Here is a 5,796-nt window from a genome sequence, read left to right as displayed (position 1 = left end):
TGCTACCAGTATCGATGCCAAGTAAACTATGGGCAAGTGCCCCGCATGTCTCCGTCATGGTCAGTTGCATCCCAATGGATGGGCCGATTTAACTCTGGACAAATTTCTGGCGGATTGTCTGGAGGTTCCCTTCTCACTCAAAATTTTCTCCAAGCTTCATCATTTTAAAAGTTCGGCGGGGTATTTTACTTTCATCCGTCAGAGCAGTTACTATGGTTTTGACGAGAAGCTGAACAAAATCCGCGAGTGGGACCGATCTTATTTCTTCATCAAGTTTCACGAAGGGAATCCGAACTTCCTTCGCCGTTGGGGCCGACCAAATGTAAAGAGTTTGAACTTCGGTTACCCCAACGAGAAAGAATCCGCTGTGATCAAGTTTTTGAAGGGTACTCCTCCCTTTGTATGGACATATGATCAGGCTTTCCACATGCTAAGGAGCCGAGTGGCGATTGCCTATCGCGAGGGGGATCACGTTGTCTATATCCCTTATCGCGTTTTTGTACAAGGTACTTTTTATTTCCAAGTTGATGATTTCTTTTAACCCTTTGCAGGGGTGATCCTTTATCTCAACTCGCTGCAGATCGGGAGGCTAAAGCCCCAGCGAGAAGGAAGAGGCGAATGGAGGGAAACACTTCAGTCGCAGGGGCGAATTCTCCTGGAGGGGCGATTACTTCTATCGAGGCGGCTTCTCCTGCAAGGGCCTCCGTTTCACAAGGTCCAGCTTCTGCTTCCGAGGACCTTCCCTTAACTAGGAAGCGGAAGAATACTGCGGATACAGAGTCTTCTCGTCCCAGAAAGAAAAACGCTTCTGTGTCCCTCACTGTTGGCGGTACACCTGTATCCGCCTCATCCAAAGGAAAAAGCAGTACACCAATCCACGAGGTATATTGATCTATTCCCCTTTTTTATGTTGTTAATTTTTCCTTATGAGTTATCTGCTGTTCTCCTGATCTTTCTCCTTATGCATTCGCAGCCAATTCCCGATATCAACGGGTGGTGGACTAGGACCTTTGGCATGGCTGTGAGCTTCTCGTGTAGGGACATTGTTTCTTCCATATGCAATGTCCTTGGGCGCCTCCCCTCTGCTTCCCGCGTGCGAGAGCAAGTGCCGCTTCCTACTGCTATGGAGGGGATTGAGAAGCGGGCCATAGAGGTATATTGTTACTTGTGATATTCTCTTTCAAGGATCTTGCATTTGTAGTAACCGCACATTTCTATCCGCTCTTATTATCTGCGAATCATCTTTTATGCAGATTATTAACTTCGCGGAGGGTGCTCTCCTAAGGGACGCTGAACGCGCTAAAGAGTTGGAGAACCTTGGTACTGAATTGGCGACTCAGAAGTCGCTTTATGATGATGTCCAAGGGAAGGTAAAGGCACTTGAAGGCGCTTGTCAGAAGGTTATGAGCGAGAAGGAGGAAGCTCTCAGATCCCTCCAGGCTAAGTCCGACGAGCTGCAAAAGGTCCTTGATGATCTAAATTCATCCAATGAGGCTCTGGAGATGCAAAAGAAGAAAGCTGAGGAGATTCTAGCCGAAGATGGTGCTCGCATCTATTGGTATGGGGAGCGAATTCATGCTGCTTATGAGCATGGGCATCCAGATCGAGTACTTAGCCGCCCCAAGGTTCCCATCCCCGAAAAGGATCTAACTGAGAAGTGGGACAAGCTGGAAGCCGAGGATGCTGATATGGATGAGGTACTCTTCTTAGATTGGCAGAGTCTTCAGAACCCTCCAATTAGCTGCGAGATCCCTACTCAGAACGCGGAAAAAGAGGCACCACAAGACCTTTCTCAGCCTGAGCAAGAGGTACCGCCCTCTGAAGCGGTTACTGATTCGAGGGTTGAGGATTCGCTTGAAGCAGATCCGCCCACTGGAGGAGATGAGGAAGCCGCTGAAGGCGAGAAGGGCCATAGGGGTGAAGGAGAGGAAGCTGTAGCATAGTTTGATTTATATCTGGACTGTTGTATGTAACAAACTGCCCGTATATATATATTTTCTTTTGCTTGCCGCTTTACCTATACGTGCGATTGTTGTTTTATTCCTTATTGCCCTTTGTTTTCATAAGGTTAATCATAAGGTTTTGCGAGTGATGCGTAATCATGCATCCGCCTTTCTTAATAGGCAACACATTTATGTGTTTTTAAGTTTAACCATAAGGTTTTTGCGAGTGATGTGTAATCATGCATCCGCCTTTCTTAATAGGCAACACATTTATGTGTTTTTAAGTTTAACCATAAGGTTTTTGCGCGATTTACCCGCCTTTTGTTTGTAGATAACACACTGAAGTGGTTGTCCTAAAAAGGATCCGCACTCAAACGCCGTATGCAACAATTGAATATCTTTATTGATAAAAGAAAAGACTTTCTGTTACATTGGTATATGAAATGTGCGGGATCAAAGCCTCATTAAAACCTTTTATCAGAAAACCCAGTGGGAAAAAACTCATAAAAGGAAAAAGAGTACTCGTCATTTCCCTGAACTACCCGGCCCGTTTATATAGGCGCAGATTTTCTAGATTCCAGGTGCGCGGGAGCTTTTTTCCGCTCATTTCTTCTATTTCAAAAGTTGATGGTCCCATCTTCTTGGATACTCTGTATGGTCCGATCCAGTTGACGCCTAATTTGCCTTTGCCATCTCTGGATTGTATTTTGTCCGCTTTTTTCAAGACCAAGTCGTTCTCGTTGATTATCACTTTTCTCACCCTTCTGTCATGATATTTCTTGATTCTATTGCGGTACACTGCCATTCGCATGTAAGCTTTTTCTCTTCGTTCTTCAACAGAATCCAATGCATCTCTAATGTTGATAGGATTTTGTGTGTCGCAATAATAAATTATTCGATCTGTAGGCGACTTGATTTCAACAGGTTGGACTGCTTCGGCTCCATAAACCAGCGAGAAAGGTGTTTCGCCAGTTGCTGCTTTTACAGAAGTTCTGTATGCCCATAACATATGGGGTATCTCATCCGCCCAACCTGTTTTTTTATCACCTAGCCGCTTCTTGATACCTTGAATCATGGCCCTGTTGGTAACCTCTGTCATACCATTCGATTGGGGATGGTTTACGGAAGAGAAATGATTCTTGATCCCCATGCTTTCGCAGTATGCTTTGAACTTGACACAGTTGAACTGGGTGCCGTTGTCAGTTATAAGCTTTTACGGGATTCCAAATCGCATGATAATGTTCTCTCGTAGGAACTCGATCATTCGTTCAGGTGTTTGAGCGGTTACTGCCTCCGCTTCTACCCATTTGCTGAAGTGGTCAACTGCGACTACCAAGTACTTCCTTTTCTTTGTCGTTTCTGGGAATGGACCCACTATATCGATTCCCCATGTTGCGAATGGCCATGCCGTCATTATAGAGATTTGTTCGGCTCCGGGAACGTGCTTTTCATTCACATGGATTTGACAGCTGTGACATTCCGCTACCATCTTCTGGGAATCCTCCATCACCTTTGGCCAATAGTATCCCATTAACTTGACCTTTCTTGCCAATGCCGCGGATGCTTCATGTGCGCCGCACATTCCTTCATGGAGTTCTTGCAGTACGTAGTCTCCTTCATTACGGCTAACACATTTCAACCATGGACATGTATATGATTTTCGATACAAAGTTCCATCTCGAATTGAGTATCTCGCTGATTGTCCAATTAGCTTTCTGGCTAGGCTTTTGTCATCTGGCAAATCTCCCTGCTCCAGATATTGGCGGATAGGTATCCGCCAATCTTCATCATCTTCCAGCTCTTCAATGACCATAATCTGATCGACTTCAAATGCCGGTGCAGATCTTATCTCCAAATTGCATGCTTTTTGATTCCATGGTTCTCTACTCGCCGCTGCTTTTGCCAGTTCATCAGCCTTTGTGTTTTGGCCTCTTGGAACATGCACCATTTCCCAGACGACTCCCTTGTGTGTTAACTCCTGCGTCAATCTGCCGACTATCTGATGGTATTTGACCAGATCTTCTTGTTTCACCAGATAGTTTTTTGTGATCTGATTTATCATGAGTTTAGAATCGCTGTAGATCACCACTCTTTCTGGCATAAGTTCATTAAGCAGCTTCAATCCGCATATCATTGCTTCATACTCTGCGGCATTATTGGTAGTTTTGAAAGTTAACTTTGCCGCATAGTACAGGCGAATAACCTCCGGGCCTTTGATGACGACTCCCAGTCCAGCCCCATCTGTGGATAATGCCCCATCTGTGAACATGCTCCACTCTTCTTTTTGTGCCTTTGGACGTTCATCTTCATCCCACGTGAATTCATTCACGAAATCGGCAAGTACTTGACCCTTTAGTGCTGGTCTTCCTTTGTAGCGAATATCGAATTCCCCCAGGCGAATTGACCATTCCATTAATCGGCCGGATGTGTCAGGTTTCTGCAGTACCTTCCGCATTGGAATTCCGGTTCTCACAATGATAGTATGCGCCTGAAAGTATGGTTTTAGCCTAGCCGCCGTGGTTAACACCGCGAGAGCCATTTTGTCCAACTTCGAATACCGAAGTTCTGCATCCTTCAAGACCTTGCTCACATAGTACACTGGATATTGTTGGCCCTCTTCTTCTCACACCATTACAGTGCATATCGCCATACTGGTGACGGATACGTAAAGAAATAAATCTTCTCCGTCCTCCGGCCTGCTCATTAAGGGCGGATAGCATAGCAGTCGCTTTATACCCTCAAATGCCTCTTGACAATCCGGCGTCCATTCAAAGGACTTAGATTTTTTGATGGCATTGTAGAAAGATAGACATCTTCTAGCCGAGCATGATATGAATCGCCCTAATGCCACCAACCGCCCATTTAGTCTTTGTACTTCTCTTACGTTCCTCGAAGTTTTCATCTCCATTACTGCTTTAACCTTCTCAGGATTCGCCTCAACTCCCTTGCCACTAACAATGAAACCCAGGAATTTTCCTGCCCTTGCTCCGAACGTGCATTTTTCTGGGTTCAACTTGAGGCCATATTTGATTAGCACTTCCAGGATTTCTTTGATATCCTGCGGGTGGTCTCGCATCTTCTTGCTTTTGATGATCATGTCATCTACGTAGATTGAGAAGTTCTCGCCTGACTTGTCTGAAAATATCTTGTTCATCATCCTCTGGTATGTTGCTCCTGCGTTTTTCAATCCGAAGGGCATCACCTTGAAGCAATAAGTCGCCTGATGAGTTATGAATGATGTTTTGATTTCATCCACCTTCTCCATGGGTATCTGGTGGTAACTGGATTTCACGTCGGTGAACGATAAAGCTTCAAATCCTGCAGTTCCATCTACCAATATATCAATGTTAGATAGCGGATACATATCCTTCGGACAAGCTTTATTCAGATCCTTGAAGTCGACACACATTCTGTACGTTCCATTTGGCTTTTTGACTAGCACCACATTGGCTAGCCACTCCGGATAGGTGACTTCTCGAATTGCATCTGATTTTAGCAAATCCGCCATAGCTTTTTCAATCGCCTTCTGCCGCTCTGGAGCGTGTCCTCTCTTTTTCTATCGCACTGGGGTTGCACCTTTGTCCACATTCAAACGATGGGTTGCTATATCTGGACTTATTCCTTTCAGCACTTCATTTGGAGCGGCGAATGCCGACTCGCATTGGATCAACACCTCGGTAATGGCTTTCTTCGTTTCCTCGGGGAGTCCTGCCGCTATTCGTACATTCTTGTCATTTGAGATGGCGAATAGTTCTGTTTCTCCTAATGCTTCTGCCGGCAACTTCTCATCAACTTTATCCTCTTCACCTGGCTTTGGTTCAAGTGACAATGTATAGGCTTGTTGAGATACAAG

This window comes from Euphorbia lathyris, chromosome 3 (assembly GCF_963576675.1).
Source record: "Euphorbia lathyris chromosome 3, ddEupLath1.1, whole genome shotgun sequence".
Classification (NCBI taxonomy): Eukaryota; Viridiplantae; Streptophyta; class Magnoliopsida; order Malpighiales; family Euphorbiaceae; genus Euphorbia; species Euphorbia lathyris.
Note: the sequence above shows the minus strand (reverse complement) of the source record.